Source organism: Prionailurus bengalensis, chromosome C1 (genome assembly GCF_016509475.1).
Source record: "Prionailurus bengalensis isolate Pbe53 chromosome C1, Fcat_Pben_1.1_paternal_pri, whole genome shotgun sequence".
Classification (NCBI taxonomy): Eukaryota; Metazoa; Chordata; class Mammalia; order Carnivora; family Felidae; genus Prionailurus; species Prionailurus bengalensis.
In genome coordinates this window covers 98,964,159-98,984,842 of record NC_057345.1, presented here as the reverse complement: position 1 = coordinate 98,984,842, position 20,684 = coordinate 98,964,159, and the positions used below count along the sequence as shown (strand labels likewise).

General features: G+C 51.8%; 1 protein-coding gene across 1 annotated transcript in view; it reads left to right on the top strand.

Annotated features, from left to right (window-relative positions):
- The first annotated feature begins 273 nt into the window (after positions 1–273).
- The window catches only part of NGF (nerve growth factor), a 54,462-nt gene continuing 34,051 nt past the window's right edge, over positions 274–20,684 (top strand). The window contains exon 1 of the mRNA XM_043575928.1: positions 274–355. The gene's annotated coding sequence lies outside the window, so the exon portion shown is untranslated. The remainder of the gene's footprint in view (positions 356–20,684) is intronic.

Sequence of the window (20,684 nt, the reverse complement as noted above, 5' to 3'; positions counted from 1 at the left end):
GTACCCCCGCCTGATGCCCCAGAAAATCCCCGTCCAGGCTTTGCGCTCGCGGCCCCTCCGACCCCAGTGCGTTTCCCTTTGACCTCCGGAGACTTGAACCCTTCCCTGGCTGTGTGGAGCCGGCCCTCCCGGGAGCTATCGATCTGTAACACCCAGGACCCCTGATAGCCCGACACCTCCGCCCACCAGAGCAGGTGCTGGGCCGGGGCTGGGGAGGGTTGCAGTGGGGGGAAGGATTTGGAGTGAGTGACTCAGGAGTCCGGGAGGAGGGGCTAAGAATTCAAGAAGCTTGTGTTAGAGCAGCTCGGCGCTCATGCACAGCAGAGAGCGCTGGGAGCCGGAGGGGAGCGCAGCGGTGAGTCAGGCTGCCCCGAACCGAGCGCGGAGAGGGGCGCAGCGCGGGCAGGGGGCGCGGGCTGGCGCGGTTGGGCTCCCCGGGAGAGAGTGCATGGATCCTGTTTTGGCGAGATCTCCGGGCACCCCCCCGAGGCTCCCGCGGGTTGAAGTGCAGCAGTGTCCCGAGTGGGTGTGGGAGCGCGGGAGCCTGGGCAGGCGGGCGAGTCCGGGAGAGCAGCGCTCTCTCTCGCTCTTTGGTCCAGGAGTTCCGGGTCTCCCGATGGCCCGAAGTCCGGGAGGCATCCCTGGAGCCTGCAGTGGCCGCATCGGCTGTGCCAGGAACTACCAGCTCCAGGGCGAAGGGGACCGCGCGCAAGTGAGGGAGCGCGAAAGAGCGTAGAGAGAGGGATGCGCGGGCTGCGAGCGCGCCGGGGCGGGAGGAATGGTGGTCTGCGCCGCGGCGGGCGAGTGCGCAGCGCGCGCGGGCTGGTGTGTGCGCGGAGTCCGGAAAGTGCTACGTCGCCCCCAGGTGAGGGGATGAGCCGGGCAGGGCTCACTGGAAGCGGTGCAGGGAACCGAGTAAGGGTCCTTGGGCTCCTCCGCGAGTCGCTGGAGGGCTGGGAGACCCTAGTGAGGGCCCCAGGGCTCGACAGAAGGAGCCTGTGCACCAGGGGACCTCCAAGGAGCCGCGCTGGACCGAGGTCGCCAAGGCTTAACCCGGCTACTTGGGTCACAGGCCTCACCTCCAGCTGTCTGCTGCCAGGTGTAGGAGAAGCTGGAGGGGTGGGGCGGGCAGCGCCTTGGGTCCAGACGGCAAGGACAGAGGGGAGGCAGAGAGAGGACTCAGAGGTCAGGAAGCGGCATCTTTGGGTCAACATGAACAAGCGGCTCAGCAGTGTTTGATTACAACTCTCCTTTCAAAAAAAAAAAAAATCTCTGAGATTCTCATGGAAGGTGTTTTCTGCTTGAACTTTCTCTTCCCTTGTGACTTGAGAGATTAAAAAAGATCCTGCTTGCTAGGCTGGTTTTTCCAAGTTGTTCCAGGTTGGAAGTTGTAACAGTTTGAAGGATAATTTATGGGTGTTTCATGCATTAAAGTGTGTTACAGCAAAGCCTGTTGGGTGCTGTGGGTATTAAGGAAAACTTAGCGTACGTTCCCAGCTGGAAACCAAAATAGTGCTCTCCTGGGTGCCTCTGCCCCATCTGTCATCTGAGGCCAATGGAAATCCTGGAGAAAAGGCACTTGATTAATTGTCCTGGCTCCATCCTGTGGGCACACCCACTGCCAGGGCCAGCCCCCTCTTCCCCTCCACGTGCAGGGCCAGCTGCCTTCTGCAAATTCACACATGGTGGTGGCAGGCCCACCAGTGACACCGTTGCAGGGTCTTCAGGCTCTTGAAGCTGCCAATTCAGTCCGCTGGAGGGGAATACTTCTCCCTCCCAGAGCAGCACAGAAAGGGCAGCAGCACTTGGGTCCTGCCCGCCCGTCTCGCGCAGTGTTTTCGGTTTTTTACCCAACGTCTGAAACTTGCTCCCTCTGCAGAGGAAAGGGCTACATCAGATCTGGATGGGCGCCTTCTGTGGATCTTATTCTGGAATAAGTCATATGTCAGCCTCGGCAACCCAAATGTCAATCCATGTTGGGCAGTGTTCCCGGAGGTTCAGAGGGGACTGCGGACTGGGCAGAGAGGGCGGGGAGGAGTGGTCTGGGGGCTGGGTCTGGCGCTGCTGGCATTGACTCGCTGAAGAAGCGCGTGGTGTTCCTCATACTTGGGTCCGTCAGTTGCAGGGGGTGGGGTTCGCGTCACGTGTTGCCAAACCCCTCCTCCTTTCCCCAATGTTTTTATGCAGGTGAAAGAAAGGGCAGCCTTGAAGGGGAAAATGTTAGGAGGCACCACAAATGGGAAACCAAGGTCCCAGGAGCGTGGGGACCCATGTGTTGATGGACTTGTAGGAGTCCCTCAGAGGATTTTATAACCAGCTGCTGGGGCCACCCCTTCCCTGGGCAGCCTTGTCACCCCTGAAGCAGCCCAAGCCTACCAGCAAGTGGGAAAATTGGGTCCGCTGGGGACAGTCATCCTAGTCTGGGTGACTCTTCCTGCACCTTTAGTCCTTCTCAAAGCAGTGAGGTTCTCACCTCCTCCTATGACCCACCCCGCATCACCCCCAGCTGGGGGCCTAGAGGGAGGTTTGACATTCTTCTTCTCCTCCGTGGAGAAATTCTGGCAGTGGCCAGGACCAGGAAGGGGGCCCCGGCTGCCTGCCGACATCAGCAGGGAGGGTAGGGCATGGCAGGGCAGGGCTGGAGCCTGAGGGAAGTTTCTCATCATTACTGAGATGAAACTGATGAGAAAGTCTCACCTCTTCACTTTGCAACAAGCACTGAGCACTCCTGCGGCACAGTCGAGTGCCCTTTGCAGCGGCAGTTGCATTGAGCTGCAGAGAAATTACCAGGAGACGTCCTACTGCTCTTCCCTACTGTGCCTGGAGTGGAGGCAACGCCCAAACCCCTGAGCCAACATCAGTACAAGACCAGGGACCAGAGCCCCAGCCATTGATCTGCTCCCAGTAAGAACTGGTAGGGATTTCGGGGTCTCGAGCAGGCCTTGGAGACGTTTGCTGGCAGCAAATACTCTGCTCTTAGGAGGCAGTGGAAGGTTTGCTGAGGATTCACTTAAAATCTCTGGGTATCAGGGGCGCCTGGGTGGCTCAGTCGGTTAAGCATCTGACTCTTGGTTTCTGCTGAGGTCATGATCTCCCGATTTGTGAGATCGAGCCCCTTGTCGGGTTCCGTGATGGCAGTGTAGAGCCTGCTTGGGATTCTCTCTCTGCCTCTCCCAGTCACGCTCGCTCTCAAAATAAATAAATAAAACATTTAAAAATTTTTCTGGCTAGGTCTGAGCAAAATAAAACCTATGTTCCGAGAGGGTTTCTCTTTCTTTGACTGGCACTTCCGATCTTGCAAACCACCACCTAAACTGTCAGCTCTCAAGCTCACCCGGTCTTGAGAAATCAACTCTATGATGGACCAGTGTCACAGAACAGTTTATGGTGGCATTAAGCATTAGGCAGATAAATGTAGGTGGAAGACCGTTCCCCGACCCATTCCCAGGGACCTTGCGTCTTGACAGTGAGCACACGGTTGACATCCTAACTCCAAAGAGCAGTAACACCAGGATGGCCCTGAGGCAGAAATGCAGCTGGGGAAACCAAGGCTTTGGAGTCATTGGCCTTTAGATCAGGTGTGCACAGGGATGGAACTGTCCCTGTTGTCCTTGGTCCCTGTTAGAACCAAGGAGGCTAGACCTTCTGCCACAATGATTGGCCAAGACCAGAATAATGACAACATACAATAAAAAAGAGTTTCTCAAGCTTCCTGATGTTTTTTATTCTTCTTCTATTGGCTGCTTTACATGTTTTTGAGGAGCCTCTATAGACCATTGGCCTCAGACTCTGACATAGTAGGAATCAGATTGAAACACTGAGATGATCTCTTGACATTTTTTTGCTGTATTGTGGGCAAACTTTCTGTAGTAGTCCTGAGTTGGGAGACAGGAGAGAAAAAATCTTTGTGACCTTGAGCAAGTCACTCAACCTGTCAGGCTTCACTTTTCCAATCTATAGGACAGTTGTATTGAATTAATAGTGTTTCCCAATGGGACTTACTTTGGGGACAATTCTTGGTTAAGTGTGACCTACTTACATAATGCAGGAAGCTTAGCATCCCTATCTTGCCTACCAAATAAATGCCAGAAGTCATGGCGACAACCAAAAATTCACCTCCCCCACCCCCCGCCACTACCCCTCATATATGGGTAAATGCCTATTAAAAGGATAATACTCTTCTCGGTCAAAAATTCCCTTGGGAATTACCAATAAGTGCCTTTCTTCCAGGCCCCACTCTCGGGGCATCAATTATTTAATCATTGACTTGGGGCTTCATCTCCAAGAACCAGCATATCAGTCTCCAGCAGGCCATTGGCAGGAACCTCAGTGCTGTGGTCCCACCAGGAATCACTCTGTCCCTTTTGTCACTGGAGTATGACTACAAATGACCCACATGAAAAGAAAACCAGCAAGAGTGGGGGGAAGGGACAGGTGGTATTAGAGCATGGCAGCTTTCCTTCCCTGCCATATGCTGTTAAAAACACAGGCAGACTGCTTGCCCCGGGTGTCCGCAGCTCTGGGAGGGAATCCTTCCTTCCTTTACTAAATGGATCACACTCTGGCACCAGGAGGTCCCTTTCCTGAATGAGAGAATGAGAAGGCAGAACCCTCTCCGGCACTGCCGGCACTTAATACAACATGGGGCCATGTTGATAGCAAATTAATACAACTGTGCCCAAGCTGTGAGAATAAATGGGAATCAAAAATGTGACATTTGATTGAAAAAAGTCAGCCAGCAATGCTACACTGGAGGGGGTGGTGCTTGGAACACTGGGTTTATTCTCAAGGAGAACAGCTCATGTTATACTTACGCCCGCCCCAAGCTCTCACTGTAGGACAAAAGATGGAACCGGTTGATTATTCATAGTGCAGAGGGCTGAAATGAATGCCATCTTGGGAGGGTGTTCTAGAAACACCTGCTTGCTACACCCCTCCCCCCGCCCCCAAGTAATAGAGGAGGGCTGGCAGGGTTTAGAGTTGACTCTTAATGAAGGGGTGGGGGAAGGACATAGGAGACCTAAGGAGATCCCTGATGAGGCCAAGAATGGTCTGGTGATGCAGTCTGTCAGGTGGGACCAGCAGCAGTGGCTTTTTAAGTTGCCCAAGACTTGGGCCAACCCCTTCCACGCGCAGAGAGTCTTTTCATTAGTAGTAGGGTTAGTCAGAGTCAGACAGTCAGGGTTTTCCCGAAAACTGACCACGAGGCAAAGCAGTTGGAGATGCTCTGGCACCTTCCTGCGCTGGCTTCTGCAGGTGGAGGGTTGCAAGTGCTCCCGAGTCAGTGGGAGGGAACGGCCCAAGCCACCCCACATCGAGGGCAGTCAGGATCCACCACGGCCGCAGATGGGCTGAGTCTCCCAGTTCCTCTGGCTGTTCCTTCGGTAGCCGGGGTTGGTGACGTGCTCGTGTGTCTGCATTCTGCATGCTGTCCCCAAGTGAGCTGAAGGAGGCCCGGCCGTCTGGTAGAAGCCATGAGCGCTCGGCCCAGGTGGGTGGTGGAGGGAGGTCCTGCCTCCCCTCAGCACTGTGGGTCTGAGGCATGGACAAAGTGACTTGCTTTTCAATCTGGTGACACGCCATCCCATGTTTGGACTCGGGCAGACCTGGCTCGGAGGCTGAGTCCCTGGGCTACCGCCTCATCCTTGTCAATAATCAGGTGTCGGACCCCCGAGGTGTGTGGGAGATGCCAAGAGAGGCAGGGTCCCTTTGGACGGTGGTTTTGAAGTTGGAGCCATGCTGGGCTGTAACTGCCTACGAGATGCTGGACTAGGTGACACAGGTGACAGAGGGGAGAGGGGTGACCACCCAGCAGAGAGAGCTGCAAGGGGTCACCTGTGGTATGGGGTCCTCTTCCATGAAACAGAAGTAACAGTAGAGTAGTACCCGCTCCTTCGGGCTGTGGTGCGTAGTCAGTGGGACGCACGCCAGCACCTGCCGGGCACGCGGGAGGCACCGCGCAGGCACGATTCTCCTTCCCTCGTGTTCTCCCTCGGAGGGACTCATCTGAGGAGGTCATCCCGTCATGTTTTTTCACTTCAGGTCAGACACTATCAGCTTTGCACTTTTTCCTTTTCAAAGCTTATTTATTTATTTTGAGGGAAGGAAGGGTAGGGAGATTGGGAGAGAGAGAATCCGAAGCAGACCCCGCACAGTCAGCACAGAGCCCGACGTGGGGCTCGAACCCACGAACCATGAGATCATGACCTGAGCCGGAGTCGGACGCTTAACCGACGGAGCCACCCATCCTTTCGCTTTTGAGATCTCTGCGTCTCTATCAAAAGCTTTGCTGCATGGAGGGAAGAAATCTCTTTAACAGCATTGAAGGCTTTTCTAGGAACTTAACTCACCTATATTTGGACCTTCTGTAATTAACATACTCGTTTTGATAGAATTTTAACCAAAGCCTTCATTTCTGAATTCTTTTTGCCTCATAACGTCCAGGGGAAAGACGACGCGTGGATAATTTTCTTTCAGAGGCCAACTTCTCCTCAGACTTTTACTTCAGCAACGTTAGGCAGTGCTCTCTAAATAAGGCATTTCTTGAGAATGGCCATTTGCACTGGCAGCTTTAACAGTGTTTTGGTTCCTTACCCCACATACCAACGCCTCCTCCTCCAACCACTTGTGTCTTGGGGATTTTATGTGTCTTATCAAGTTTACAAGAGGAGAAAGAAGGAGGAAGTGAATTTTTCTATGACAGCAGGCCGGTTGTGCTTCTCCCGGCCAAGGGTCCCTGGCTGAGTAGCTGTCACTGAACCACCTATAGCCTGTGGTTAAAGGGGACACAGCCCCCACCCCACTGGGGAGGCAGGTCCCCCAGACATCAGGGCTGTGGATTGATTTTCCTTTTTCTCAGCCTCTTTATTGAGGCACTAACCAGGGAGACTGGGCACGATGGGGGGGTGGTTCACGATCCATATAAATCATGATCCCATCTCATCAAGGAGTTTGCTCAGGAGTCGAGATTGAATTGGCTTTACAGGCTCATCAGATAACATAAGTGAGGTAAGTCCAGAGGCTGGTGGGGACCACGGTGAGCTCCAGAGTGCGCCCCGTCCAAAGGGGACAAGCCATGTGTCGCTTTGCGGGATTGTAGGGCCAATGTGGCCAGGTCTTCCAACTTTTCAAGAGAAGTCAAAACTTTGAGCTTAAATGTATTATGTCCTCACTTTCAAAACACCCATGCAAACCCAACAGAATCTGTCAGCAGGCTTTTTTATCTTCTCAGTTAGATTAACACACTTGGAGCAGTTGAGGGCAGCATGAGGATGGGACCAGGGGAGCTAGCTGAAGAAGTGCTAATGTGGTGGCTGTAGGAGCCCCAGGAGGGGAGCGGTCTGAATGATGTGGTGCACTCCAGGGGGGCTTCCTGGAGGTGGGGGGTAGGGCTGGATATAGAAGGAACCTTGGCACACAAAGAGACAGAACTAGCTCCCGATCCCATGGTTCCACCTCTTATTGGTTCTCTGACCACGCTCCTTCATCCCTGTGTGCCTCAGTTTCCTCATCTGTAAGAGGGAATCACAATGCCAATCTTAGCGGGCAGTCGCGAGGTCAGAGAAGTGGATGCTGGAAGGCCCAAACTTAGCCCAGAACCTGCAATGCAGGAGTGCCCAGTAAGCCTGCTCCTCAGGCTGGCTGGGGTGGGTGGGGGTTTGGCCAGCTCGGGGGCTTTAAGAATACAGAGCCAGAAGCATGAAGGAGAAGGGCCCCTCACGGAGCTTTGTGGATCATTGCTTTGTAAGGACTTGGGTCTCAGTCGCTTTTTCTGCCCCAGAAAAAGGACAGAAGGTATAGTTATTTTTCTCATCTCTCGCCCTCGTCCTCTTTCTCCCCACGGCCTGTGGCCACCTGCCTACTTGTTCTCCATCAGGATCCCACCCTTTTAAAAACCTGACCTGAGCCACAGCAGAAAAACACAGCTCTACTCGGTAAGAAGGAAAAGGACTCCGGGAGGCTGTATAGACACGCACGGCAAATATTCAAGGAATTCTTAGGAATAAAAAAAAAATTCGTAAATCTGGATTTTTGCATGAGGCCATCACAGGAACATGTTTTCTCAATTAGCGTGCACATTGCTTGGAGTGAAGTCACCGAGTCCACGGCTCATCAGGGCTGACTCGTGCTGAGCCATCTGATCTGGACTTCACTTTCCATGACCTGACCCTGATGCAACCAACCCTGTCACTGTCCCTAGCTGTCGAAACAGATTTATCCCCGAAATCCCAGACCAGGGTGGAGACACACACCCTCCCCTAAAGAGCAGTCCAATTTCAGATCCTAGGTGTGCTCACGAAAAATTGAGAAAGGCAACGTGAGTCTTGACGGTGGGTTGATGGATTCCCCCACGTGACCTTGTGTGTTTCTTTCCCTCTGGCGTTATTGTTAGGTCGTGAGCACACACTGCCTCGTGAGGCGAGAGGAGTCCTTTAGGCTCCGAAAGCAGTGAAAAGAGTTCTTTTGCAAGCATGCGTCAACTGCCTAAAATATTGTATTAGTTGGTGCCTGAGATCAGCGGTTATGTTTTCTGGATGGTTTCCTGGACTGACTGTTCTCCAAGCAAATGGCTTTGTCAGATATTTGTAATTTCTGAAATATTTGATTGATGATGACCCCCTCCACCAGAGGGGTGGTCCTGAGTGCATGAGTAGCAGCATGCCTCAGAAGCAGAGATGCTGCCCAGCATCCAGCAAGATCAAGCAGGAAGTTGAAAAACATTTCAAATCAACTGCCATCAAGTAGAGGAAAGGAAAACTTTTTTCAAAATACAGATTGAGTCCCATCAGGGGGATATGAAACCAATTTAGTAGTATAACTCTCTCTCTCTCTCTCTCTCTCTCTCTCTCTCTCTCAATGCAAGAGAGTAGAATAAAATTTTTAAAAATCAAAATGCATTGCATGTAGCAAAAAGTATTCATGAAACTTGTGTTTTAGTGGTATGCATGCTTACACGTACATATGTGCAAACCGGATCATGATGGAAAATGAATTTTTTCATGACGAGTCATGGTTTAAAAAGTTTAAAAGCTACTGGTATAGACAGCGGCACGGTTTAGAAAAGGGCGTAGCTCCGAAGCCAGACAAACTTGGAGTTAAGTCCCAGCTCTGTGACTCCCGGTTGTGTGATGTTGGGTAACCTGAGTTCTCACAGCATCAGTGTCCTTCTCTGGGCGGTCAGATGAATTCCATCCTCATAGGGCTGTTGTGTAGATTAAGTGACAAAGATGTATGAAGTGCCTGCCACCAAAGTGGCCCTCTGTAAGTGAGAGCTGCTGTTATCATCTGTCTTCTCCTTCCTCCCCCTCCTCCCCCTCCCCTCCTCCCCTCCCCTCCCCCTCCTCCCCTCCCCCTCCCCCTCCTCCCCATCCTCCTCCTCCTCCTCCTCCTCCTCGCCCCCTCCTTCTCCTTTATCACTACTCAACCTCATCAGAACTATGACTTCCATTTTATCATCCCTGAATTTTGTTGTTTCTCTGGCAAACCAAGCTTGTCTTTGTTCCCACCTTCTAGATCATGTTTCTCCCATTTCATGCTTGCAGAGCCATCTCCCTGTGATCCTGTTGCCCACTCATGACCATGGCTTCATTGTCCAAGGGGCACAAGGCATCCTTCCCTGTCACTGGGAACCACCAGAGGGATATCGCCGCCTCTTCTGGCCTTGGGACTAGGACAAATGCTTTGGTCCTAGTGCGGATGCAGTGACTCTGGAGGGAGCTTCTGTTCCCACAAATCACATCCTTCCCCTTTAGTATATTTTTATAAGGGCAGCAGAGCTAAGATACCATTAAAATGTTGACATTGTCAAAATACTAAAGAAGTTCCTGCCCAGACGAGAGAGCCTAACATTTTCTCATGAGCGAGGCTCCAGACTACCCCAATGCCGGGGGTTTGTTTCTCTCCTGGTACAAACAGCTTAAAGGCTCCTAATGCGGACACTTGGGACAGCCACCTTCGGGCAAACCAAACCCTAATCCTAACTCCAGCCCTCACCCTGGCCCACAATCTATCACTGACCCGAGACCTCCCCTTCCTGGCAGGTGGTACCTGAGCGACCCATACCGGAATCCTAGTTTGGGGCCACAAAGGTGAAATGTCCCAATTTTCTTGAGAGCCTGGCTAATGCAGCCCCTGAAGACAGATCAGTGATGACAAACTGCCTGCCTCTTTGTTCACGTGGAATTGTCACCTTCCCCCCCTCATCTGTGTTTCTTCGTGCTCCCCTGGGGCTCATTCCAGCTCTCTCCTCATAAAATGCCCTCCCCCTGGGCCCCATTTTCACCACTAACACTCAAAGAGGATTATTAGTGACATCTCCTCAAATGCTGAATTCCTGTCCAGACCAAAGATTTAATGCTCCTTTCCGGGCACTTAAGACATCTCTCTTTGAGGTTTCAGGGCAGTGGGGCAGAAGGGGAGAAAAGGGACCTGGTCCTAGTGTTAATTTCCGTCTCTGTAAGGGCATTCTCTCCCCTCCACCACTCATTGGGCTATGCCCTATGAAATTAACATCACCAGGTCAGTTGCACATTGTAACTAACATTTATAACAGAGGGACACTCCTGCATGTACCCAGTCCCTTCCCCCAAGCAGGTGGGTTATACTGAGCCGAGCCCTGGAGCTTGCGCGGACAGCAGGCGAAACAGCCAAGACGCTGTTTAAATACATCACCATTGCACCTGGTTTTGTGGTTGTTTTTATTTTTAAGGAAAAAACAAACGCCGACTTACTTTTTCTGTGCCCCAAAGGCGGGGGTAGGGGAAGCATATTTCCACCCTTCCTGAAACTTGCAGTGACAAATGGAATCAATTGTCCCAGAACATGACACACGACCAAGAATGTTTCTTAGGCATGAAATGAATTACCTTTCTTTTCATCTGGGTTCAAGAGTGTGGTGTCTGTCCTTTCTGGGGGAAAGTGTGAACACCCAGAAATGTTTTCGTTTTCTTTTCTGAAGAGGTCAGACACCCAAAGCCTGACTCCAGACTTCACGCCCGTGTGTCAGCATCTCTGTGTCTTGGAAATGGAAGGAAATATTTGGGGCGGGGGAAGGGCTTTTCAGTGTTGTTGTTTTGAATTTTTCTAAAAAAGAGCAGGGCATGTGAGGAAGTGGACAGCTTAATAAAGCAAAAATATGTTTCAAAGGTTCTTTTTAAAGGATCTTGATGGTTAAGCAAAATAATAATTTAAATTGGCACAGCACACAGAAGGTCCCCTTCTCATCTTGTCAACTTCTTGAATGATTATGGCCCCATTACAGAATTCTGACTGGCAAACTCACGCTTGGGAGAACTCCACAAACCTGTCTGGAGTTTCTTTCTTTCATGGGCTGGAAAGGTTGTTATGTAAGAAAGAAAAAATGGCTAAGTCGGGTATAGAGTACTTCTTTCACCTCGGTCATACTCAGATTCGGGAGACCAGGGGTTTATCGTTGGCTCAGCCTTCTCTAGCTGTGTAACCTGGTCAAATCGCAGAACCTCCCTGAGCCTCTGAGTCTTAATCTGTACAATGAGAGTAATGATATTGCCCCTCTGTACCGCGTAGGGCTGCTGCTTTGACTATGGCTGCCAGCTGGGGAAGCACCTTGGCTGTGGATAAACAAAGTGAAGTGTGAAAGCCCTGGACGAGGAGTGTGGGGCTCCAGGTACCAGCGCTGGTTCTGCCCTTGGTTGGGTAGGGGACCTTGACAGTCACTTGCCCTACGTGAGTGATGCTAGCTCCCTCCCGCCCATACCAAACGCAGCAGCAGATGTGAAAGCATTTCGCATAAGCTTGGGAAGAGATGAGCTGTTCCTGCCATGATGGGAACAGAGCCTGTGCCGGGCATTGAACGGGCCTAACGCAAGAGGCCAAGGGCACTGTGGAAAAAGTGGGAATGTGGAATCAGCCCCTCCAGGATTCCAGGTCCGGGGGGGCTAAAAACACATGTGATTGAGAGTGAGTTACTGTACCTTTTTGACTTCTAATTTCCTGAGCTGTAAATGGGACTAACAGAACTTCTTGGGAAGGATTAGACAAGGTGACTTCTGCTATGTCATTTGGTTGCCCAAAACCCGATGTTGTAGGGGTCGTTGACGCTGAGCACAAATGGATGCCTCAGGAGCTGCTCAGCTACTTGTCGACCCAGCCGTGGACAGGATTTGGTGGATGTAGTTACAGGGTCAGATGCCGCAAGGACATGAGCTCTCCTAATGTCCCTTCTCCCTTCTCTGTCCCCTTGGGTGGCTTTGCCTTCTCCTGACCTCTAAATGTTGGAATGCCCTGAGCTCAGTCCAGGCTCCTTCCCTTTCTGTATCACTCTCTTCCTGGATATCTCATCCTCCCCAGGCATTAAATACAGTCCACCACTTCTGAGTGTCTGTTGCCAATGTGGACCTTTCCCCTGAGCCCCTAGGTCTCATGGGCTACTGCCCCGTCCACTTGGATATTGCAGATTTAGGTCTTACTTTAGCCTTCCCTATTTTAGATAATGACATCATTATCCCCACAGTTGTTCGGACCCCAAAGCTAGAAATCATCCTTGTGTCTACCTTCCTGGTCACCTCTCATCCAATCCACCAGCAAGTCTTGTTGATTTCAAAATAAATTCTGAATGCAATCACTGCTTACCATCCCGCCACTGCCTGGCCCAGACCGCTATCACCTGTCCCCCAGACTACTCCAGAACCTCCTCATGGAGCCCCCTGCCTCCACTCTTTTAACCCCGCTGCAGTCAGTGTGCCCTTTTAACGGTGTCAGTCACGTCCCATGATTTCTCAGGCCTCAACCTTCCAATGTCGTCCCACTACACATGGAATACAATCCATACTTCTACCTGTCCCCTGTCACCCGGGGGACATCTGGCAGACTCTGGAGATAAATTTTAATGGTCACAAGTGGGAGGTGGGGATGGTGACACTGGCATCTAGGGAGTAGAGTGCTGGGATGCTCTAAATATCCTACAGTCCATAGGACAGCCACCTGCAACAAAGAGTTACCCGGCTCCAGGTGTCAGTAGGGTTAAAACCCTACTGGGAGAAGCCCTGCCTTTCCATGGTCTGGACCCTGCCCCTATCTCCAACATCCTGGATCTCTCCTCTCCTTGACTGCTATGTGGCAGCCACACTGATCTCCTGGCTAGGTCTCCGGCACACGAATCTGTTTACTGTCTCAGGGTCTTTGCGCTTGCTATTTGGGACTCTTCTGCCCACAGGTCTTCTTTGCATGGTTAACTTTTGTTAACCTCTGTTCAGAGGTCACCTCTTGATTGCCTAATTTAAAATATCTATTTCCACTCCCTACCAAACCCAGCCACCGGTAGACTCTAGCTAGCCCCCTCCCGTGCTTTATTTTACAGTACTTAATTCTAGTATTCGTCTGTTTGTGTGCTGTTTCCTCCACAGGAATGTAAGAATGAGGGTTGGAGGTTTGCTATATTGAGCTCAAAGAGCATTGGTTGAATGCATGAGGTTGGTAAGTGTGGCATAGACGTGGATTATCACAGAAGGCTAGGAAAGGAGATGCGTGGGATCTGCATTTTGAAGAAGGCTTCCTGGAGGAGGCATGACATGGACTGCACAAATAGTTTGTGGAGTCCCTTTCAGCTAAGGGGTCACAGGTAGAGCAGGGCTGTGGAGGCTTGGCTGCCTCTGGTAAATGCACGGCAGCCCAGGGAGCTGTTGTAGACCAGAGCTGGACGTGAGCTTTAATATTCAGCAGGACAGAAAGCGAGGCTGGAAGGCTCTGAGACGTGTGACTGAAGAGAGGAGTCAGAGAAGGGAGGTGAGTGGGGGAAGGACAGGAGCAGGAGGGAAAAATCTAAATTCAAGTGGGTCCTGGTCAGGGGCAGAGCCTGACCTCCCTTCCTCCCTCTACCTGAGGGAGGCGGAGACCCGGGAGGGAAGAGCGGCCATCTCCAGGGGGAAATCTCTGGATCCTGAAGATAATGGAGAAGGGCCACTGGTCATTCCTAGGGAAGGAATGGGGGATCTTATGCCATCACTTTCAGGAGCTCAGTGAAGGGCTGAGTAGGACCAAGTGTACCGGAAAGGCCAATGAGGGGTGAAATCAAGCATCCCACACAGCCTGGCAGAGACTGGGTCCTGAACAAACACACTGGCCTGTATTGAGTTAGTATGATTATCATGCGATAATTAGGAAAATTGTGGTTCCAGGAGAGCCTTCAGTGTCAGACATTGGTCCTATGCTTCAGTTAAAAAAAAAGGAATTCCCATAATGCCACCTGCAATGATGGACGGTCCGTGTTTAAAACATGGTAGATGAGGCAGGCGTCCCCCAGCCCTAGGTCAACCCCCATTCTTGAGGTGGGGGTGGGGGATGTTTCAGACCACGGATCCTTTTCCTAGGTCTCAGGATCCCGAGGGATGTAGACCATGGAGTCTCCTGTGGGAGGGGAATGCCCGGTCCCAGATACACAGCTCTGGTCATCCCACTACTCCAAGTGAGACAGGATGGTCAGGGTCTGTGCCCTCAGGGCCACCTCAGGACAATTACTCATAACTGGTTCATTTTGCTGCCTGGATACTTCTGAGGATATGACTACAGGGGATTAGCTGGCCGACACCTCATTTTATTAGTCTGTTAAATGTAGGTTTAAAGTAATACACCTCAGATGGAGACAGCTTATTCCAGCCTACCAAAAATATCATTATGAACATTTACAAGGTCTAAAGGATGATGTCATGGTGATGAAAGTCAGATGTGTTGCCTTACCCTAATGTCTAATTTAGCCCTGACTCAGTCCATAGAAATATGTATTTCCCCACAGACGTGGTCTCATAGCTGCTTTGTAGGGCTAAGGTGATGAGGTTGTCTGTCACATAGCTTCGGAAGTCATAAAACGCTCGAGCTGACCAACCCTTTCCGACTCCCTCAGAGAACCGCTCGCTGACTTTGGCTTTTTGTTTACAAAACCTATCGGCCAACTTGCCGGTGGGGCCCCCTTCCATCATTAGGTCCCCTTCTTGGTATGCAGAGGTTTGATGCTTTCAAACTTTGGCTCCATCAAAAGGTGATCTCTGACCCTTCATCGTACTAAGAAATGCATGCTGGATAAGGCTCAGCCTGATGCTTCTGTTAGGGGCAAATGCTTTTAGCAGCCGTCACATTGTCTCCATTGGAAGGCAGTGAACCACTCACAGACAACAGCGCAAGCAAAAGGCTGGCCTTGGTCCTTTCTTCCTACTGATGGGTGGCTTTAAATACATCACATACTCTCCCTTTGATTCTCAGCTTCCTCAACTGTACAATTGGAATATAATAACAATACCCCCTTTTTGAAGTGGTGGTTCAATGAGAGAAAATATGTAATCGTGCAGTATTTGGCACTTAAAAGCTCTTCAACGGACAGCAGATATTCTCCTTGAATTATTACAATCTTAGAAAGTTAAATTTCAGACATCAGTCAATGACTCATGGAAATATTTTGGAGCTTAAGGTCTTTGTAAAGCGAGACGGAAGGGAATGGAGCTTAAATCCCCAAACAAGGAAGACAGAAGGTCAGTGTCGCGGCGTCGCTGTGACTTACTGCTCATTTGTAGAGTGAGCCTCAGTTAAGCCATCTGTAAGATCGGGGTAGTAATGCTTATAAAATGGCTAACATAGCACCTGGCACTTAAGCCTTGAAGGGTCTAGCATTGTATGTTACCATAATCACAACCTGTGTTCCTCATGCCAGTTCCTCTTTCAACCCTTTCCTCGGGTCCAGCTTCTACATACACACACAGGTGCAACCAGGTTCCTAAGCCCCAGTCCAGAATTTAGGCCAGGACCGCTCCCCACCACCCATCAGGGTCTGTTCCTGCCACGGGGCATTTGCAGCCAGCTAAATATCACTCCCATAGATTTCTGGGATCCACTCCTTGCTGCCTCCATGTGGCTTTGTCCCATGGAAAGGCAATGTCATGTTCTCAACGTTTATTTATTTTTGGGACAGAGAGAGACAGAGCATGAACGGGGGAGGGGCAGAGAGAGAGGGAGACACAGAATCGGAAACAGGCTCCAGGCTCTGAGCCATCAGCCCAGAGCCTGACGCGGGGCTCGAACTCACGGACCGCGAGATCGTGACCTGGCTGAAGTCGGACGCTTAACCGACTGCGCCACCCAGGCGCCCCGGCAATGTCATGTTCTGAACACATGGGGAACAGCCCCTTGTCTTTTCTTTCCTACCAGGGACCTGGGGGTGGTCCTACCTGGCCCTCACCTCTCATTCCTGGGATGGTCACAAAAGCAAGGGAGCCGTGGCCCCTGAATTGAGCCAGCAAAGGGAAAGGTGGCCCCAAACTTAGCTTTTGCCTTTGGCTTTGCCGGGAAGTGCTGGACCGGGACAGAAGAGAAATCCCAGAGACAAGCATCTTCTGTGTTTCTTAGACTCTGGGGAGCCTAAGATACATTGTAGGTGGCCGCCTTTATGATCAAAGCTACCAAAACCTATCAAATGTTCTGGAGATGTTTCTGTTCATGTGTCCCTAAGCAAACATGTAAAAAATGGAGGGACTTTTTGTTCCCTCCAAAACTGGTATTGAGGACGAATTTTCACTGCCAGGGTGAGGTCTGTCTCGAAGCTAAGTGTTTAGCAGGTGCCTCCGAGTTCTCACTGTGTGCACTGCCCTGTTCTGGGCTTTAGGGGGCCGCAGGGCCATTTAAGACCTAGACCTGCCCACAGGCACTTACGAGCTGATTAGCACCTCTTAGTTCCCTTTGAATTCCAAGGAAGCCTTGAGTCTTTTGGGAAAACAATGACGGAGAAAATCTAATACCGCAGGGCTGGCTGTCAGATGGATTCTTCTATGACCCGGTGACCTTGGACATGAAAAGGAAACAAAAACATTTCATTATAAGATTTTCTTCTTCCCTTCTTCTCTCTCTCTCACACACACTTGCAAACACACATATGCTATATGCACATCACACATACACGTACACACATCACACAAAAAAGTGGACACGTTGCTAAGGTGGGCTGCAAACATTTGCAAATCACACTGCCCTTCTGAAATCTTGCATTCTTTTTAAAAATATGTATATGCAAATGGGGGGCGGAGGGAAAGAAGGAAAAGAAACCAAAAGCTAGAGGATGAAGTGCCCTGGTTGGGTAAGATCACAGAGCTCGGAGCAAAGCCCAGGACAGGCCTCACCTCATTTCTTTCCTTGGTCACCAGCTGTTTACTAAACACCAACTTGGTGGCAGGCGCTGTGCTGGGCACCAGCGATCCAGGGACACAACTATAGAGTCCCCTCCCTCGCAGGGCTCACAGACGAGCGAGGAAGACAGGGATCAACAGTCACACGAAAAGAGGTTCACATGCCCCTAGAGAGGGTGCATTAGCAGGGCAGGGGAGCTCCGGCAGGAAGGTATTTGAGGTTCGTTTGAGACCTCCAAGGCAGGCAGGGGGAGAAGGGGAGGTGCCTCCAAGATAAAGGAAAGTCCTCTTTCCCCGTCCAGGAAAACGCTTCGTTCGGACGGTGTTGGGCTGCGGCCGGCTCACCCGGGCTTGCGCCTGCTCCCTGTGAGCTTCTCTTCCCGGCTCACACTCAGTGAGGTCACACCGGTAGCTGGCACTTGGCCACGGTGGGAGTAGTCACATCATGGGAAGCAGCAAGTGCTACCAATCAAGACGTCTCTCTCTCTCACTCTCTCTCTCTCTCTTTCTCTCTCTCTCTCGGAGAGCCGATTTTACCAAGACACCAGGGCTCCGCCTATTTCCACCTGCTTCCTCACTGTGGGTAGCACAGACCCTGCCCTTTTAACCAAATGCCTGATCCCCTTCCTGAGAAACTCCACCAAGAGCCTATTCCCAGGAAGGACTGTCAACAACTGACTGGAGCCTCAGGGCTGTTTATCTCAGACCCTGGGCCATCTGGCTTCTCCTGGGATCCAGGACACCCCAGCAAGTTAATAGCAAGCAACTAGAAAGCAAGAAAGAGCCCATTCTTGTGGTCTTCGTCACGCCCCCTGCCATCTAATGATATTTTATCAACCACCCACGCCGGCCCAGCTCTGCATGAGACACTTGGCCAGGCAGATTTCAAGTCAGGCTTTGACCCCTCAGGAATTCGGGGCCTGGCCGAGGCTGCTAGGCCGACATTGTTCTTCCTTAACATAACTTGGGCTGCTCAGGACCCAAGAACCAGGGGCTGAAGGAGACTGAGAGCTGGTACCACTGCTCTTTCCCCTGGTCTGTTCCTGGGCACAGGAAACCCCGAGTGAGCAGAGAGAGGTCGGAGTTCACCATATAGGTGACATGGCCAAGTTTTAAACACAACTGATGCTGCCACCCCGGCGCCCTCACTGCCACGCCAGCCCTCTTGAGAGCTGCCAGAACAAAAAGTGGGTTCTGAGCAAGGCCGGGTGGGCGTCCCGGAGGGTGGGATTTGCTGGAGAAGCACCTTTGTTTCCCGGGCGTGTGTGCACCTGTGTGTGTGTGTGTGCGTGTGCGTGTGTGTGTGTGTGTGTGTGTGTGTGTTGTGTCTGCTGTGCGTGCAGAACACAGGGGACAAACGGTGCCTGTGGATGGTGGTGCAGGTGCATGTGAGGCGGACGGGGCTGTGTGATGGAGAATCCCAAAGGAAGAGACCGGCTGTGGCATCCGGTTGGGAAAAGAAGCTGGGCACTGGAGATGGAGGGAAGCCCCTTCCCACTGATCTCTCCCAGTTCCTGGGCAGGAGCCGGTAACTACCACAGCTGGTCCGTGCTGGGGAAGTACCCCAGGTGCTATGCAAGTACTTCCTTGACCTCTAATCTGACTCGAAAGCTCGGTGACACCAGGAAGTCTCCCGGCCAGGATTTGCTGTGAAAGCCGGGCCTGTGCACGCAGGGACTGAGTCCTGGGGAGAAGCCACCCAACATTATCTGCCCGGACCCCCGCTCCAGGCAACACCGCCTGGGTTGACAGTGAGTCTCCAGAAGGCTTCCATTCAAAGCAAAGCCAAAAGTAATGAGGGCAGCATTACCTACTACTAACACCAGGTATTGGATTCACTTCTCAGAGGATCAGGCTGCACACCGAGGGAGAGAGGCCTCCGGAAGCGGGTGTGGGAGGGAGGCCAGCGGGGGGTGGGGGGTGGGGGGGCTGCCAGGGTGGTGGGGAGGGGCTGCTGCTGGAGCACTTGCGTTTGTAGGTGCTGTGTGTTCAGAGTACGAGGGAGACCGCGAAGGAGAGGGTGGCTGGGATCGCAGAAGTGGTGGGGAAGGAGGTCGGCGCCAGCGGAGCCGCCCCAGTAACGCAGGAAAGGCAGGTGGATGTGAAGCCCCCAGCTGCCCTGCAGAGAAGCTACATCGGCTTCCCCCTCCCCCCGCCCCCGTAGCTTTCCTGACACTGCCTTGGGGCCCAAGGATGTCTAGTGGTGCTTCTGGCCACTCGAGGGTCCGGGCCCGGGTACCGCGAGTCAGAGAGGAAGTCCACAGGGGCCCTCTGACAAGCCACCGGTGGAGGGACAGCAGGCAGTCTCCGGTACGGTTGTGCAGGTTGTGTCTTGTATGGCGTGTCTAGCCGAGGGAATGAGTGTGGACTCCGCGTACCCAGCCACCCCACTGGCCTGGGGCTGCCTGTGGAAGGGGCACCTTCTCCTAATTCACACAAAGGCTCCATATGGCCCCGCTGCAGCCTGATCCCGGGAAACCCCTCGGACCCCGCAGGGAAGGCCTCTGGAGAAGATGGAAAGTCCAGAGAAGGGGGAAGGCAGGTACCTCAGGGGACAGGGAAGGGGCCGCCTTTCTGGAAGGGAAAGGTGAAGACCAGTGTTGCTCACTTAATGACTCCTGGAGCCAGAATAGGCTTATCTGTTTACTCCGGCGAAATGCAGGCTGAAGGGTGGCTTATCCCCATTAACAAGGAAGTAGTTAAGTTGTTTATATTATTATGTTTATTGTCTAAATATTATTAAATAAAACATCTTCTTGCTGATAATTATCCGGAGATCACAGTGAACACGGGGCTCCTGCCAGCGGCAGGGATGCATTTCCAGTTACAGGGCGAGCCCCCTTCTCCGTGGTCAGATCCCAAAGTATGTGGGTGATCAACACAGTGGCATTGTGTCCTTGAGTGAGTCTTGTTTTCCATACGTGGGAGGAATTCCAGACTTGAGAATTCTGCATCCAGACTTCATAGATTTTTTTTTTTCTAATTGAGACGACATAACTAATGATAAAGAACAATGCTAGCCTGGCATCTAAGCTCCGAAAGGCTCTGGGTCAAAACCTGACCTCCGTAGGGATTGGACCAAATCCAACAGCAACTACTGTCTTCTCTTGTCAACCCGGACCCTGGGCTCCACGAGACCAACTTTCCGTTGGCTTCTGGAGTGTGGAAAGAGAGCTGCCCACTAACGCACTGTAGGATGGAACCACTCTCCAGGCTTATTGAAATCAGATGTCCAGCCCTCAGGGCTGCCCTGCAAACAGATGGTAACTCCACGCAAGCGCCACCACTTTGGAAAATTACAAGAGCCATGACTACATCTCCTCACTGCCATGTGAAACTCCATTTTTACCAACTGGGCAAGAAGAAAGGACTTCCCTTCTCTTAGCACACGCTCGGAGGGCCCAAGGCTGCGTCAAAAAGAAAGAAAAGAAAGTCCCTCTAGACAGCTAAAGTAGTACAAAAATGTGAATGCCATAGATGATTCTAGAAGATTGTGCCATAAATGTTAATATTAGTTATCTCTGAGTAGGTGGCTTTGGGACA